Raw genomic sequence first — 2,158 nt, forward strand, 5'->3', positions numbered from 1 at the left:
ATGATGGGGATTCGAACCCGCGACCCGCAGATTCCGAGTCGAGCGCCACGGTAAGGTGTTGGAGGCCAGAAGAGAGCTTTCTGGAGAGTCGTGAGAGATTCGTGCAGCTTCAAAACACACAAACCAACAATGTCAGATTTGGTACTGAACTAACACGCAAAAATCGTTAATCAACGGAGAATATAACAATTATTATTATTATTTCGGTTGGGGACAAAAAGCCATTTGTTTCATCAATGAAATTTTAGGGGGGCAACTGTCCCCTGACCCCAATCCGGAATAAAGTTAAATACCAGAAGGATATTTACACAATAAATCATGTCATTATGTTATCGCATTCGTAGTGCGTCTTCAGAGCAAGAATGGAATTTTCAGCACGTGTCCTACTATTTTAAACGGAGGTTTACAGCAACTGCATGTAGGTTAAAAAAAAAGGACTACTGGTTAGCGTCACCGTACTCTGAATATGAAGATTCACGGTTTGAGTCCTGTTGCCGCAAAAACCGTGCTTCGCACTTTCAGACTAGGGATGCGTTATAAGAGTGGCAGTTGTATACCATTATTCGGTCAGATAAGAATGCAAGAGTTGGCGGTGGGTGCTGTTGAATAGTTACCTTTCCACTAATTTGATAGTCCAAAATTAGGGACGAATGTGCGCAGACAACCCTCGTGTAGCTTTTCTTGAACATTTTATAACAAACAATAATTTTGTAGTGGGTTTCATATCAGTGACCTCTGGTGTCAATAAGGTAAACTGTTATATTCCATGTTTTACGGATGAAACCCAATATACAAATCAAACCGGATGTTTAGAAGATATGAAGTTTCTTTTCTTTATTAGTATAAATCCAATCTACTAAAGCAGTTTTCTTTCTCACAGTAACAAGTTTATATCAATCTTTCCACGTGTAAGTGTAACTTTCTGAGAATGAAACAGGAGTTTTTGATTGATGGCCCCCTTCCCCATGTTTGTGGGTTGAGCCCCAGAAAATCTCTGAAATTAAAGTGTGTTTCAATGAACCAGAGAAGGTTATTTAGTACCACTCGGAGGTTTATCAAATTAGTGGCGTAGGAAGCGAGAGGGGGATGGTCCCCCACTTTTTAATCCGTCCCACTAAAAACGCATCAAAATTAGGAAAATTACTCTCAGGAAAAGTAGGAGGATGCATAAAACTTAATCGAGAACCCAAGATCTACCAGGGCTCTAACGCAAACCCTGAACCCAGACCGTAATGGGTATTCCCTCACTTTCTTTTGTCAAATAAACTTTGCCCCCCACTTTTAATTTGCCTCCTACAAACTGTGAGGTAAAAAAAAAACTTAGGAAACGCGATTCATATGAAACAAATGTTTTAATTAAACACTTTGTAGAGGGTTTTGGTAAGGTAGACAAGACACGTGTCTTTATATTAGATTTTGGATTCTGTTTAGAGTTCTTTTCATCAAAGACCAAACGGACTTGGAAAGTTTCACCTGTTTTTTGTTGAGTAAACCCCTGAAAAGATATTGCAACCCTACTAAGGCTATTTTTCACCTTCCCTAATTTTGAACTACTCTCAAGAGGGAAGAAACAATCCTCACCACCCACTCATGGATTGACACTTACTCTTTTAACGCACCAACAACTTAAAGTGTGAGGAATATTTTTGAAGGATCACACGGATTCGAATGCGGCTAATCAGTTCCTAAATAATCCAGAGTTCCATCAGAGGGCGTGTCTTAAAACTAATAACAACAAAACACGTCATATATTCTATGGCTTATTCAGTTCTGAGTTGTTCGTTTTTTTTTTTAAACAGAATCCACTTTTCTTATCTGAAAGACAAACAAATGAAGTTTACAAACATTGTTCTGGCATAACCCCCCCCCCCAAAGTTCGAACACAGAAATGCAATAGAAACTACATGACATTGTTACAAGATATTTATCATTGCCAGATGATATATCAATAGAAACTACATGACATTGTTACAAGATATTTATCATTGCCAGATGATATATCAATAGAAACTACATGACATTGTTACAAGATATTTATCATTGCCAGATGATATATCAATAGAAACTACATGACATTGTTACAAGATATTTATCATTGCCAGATGATATATCAATAGAAACTACATGACATTGTTACAAGATATTTATCATTGCCAGA

The sequence above is a fragment of the Limulus polyphemus genome, unplaced genomic scaffold, assembly GCF_000517525.1.
Source record: "Limulus polyphemus unplaced genomic scaffold, Limulus_polyphemus-2.1.2 Scaffold2372, whole genome shotgun sequence".
Taxonomy (NCBI): Eukaryota; Metazoa; Arthropoda; class Merostomata; order Xiphosura; family Limulidae; genus Limulus; species Limulus polyphemus.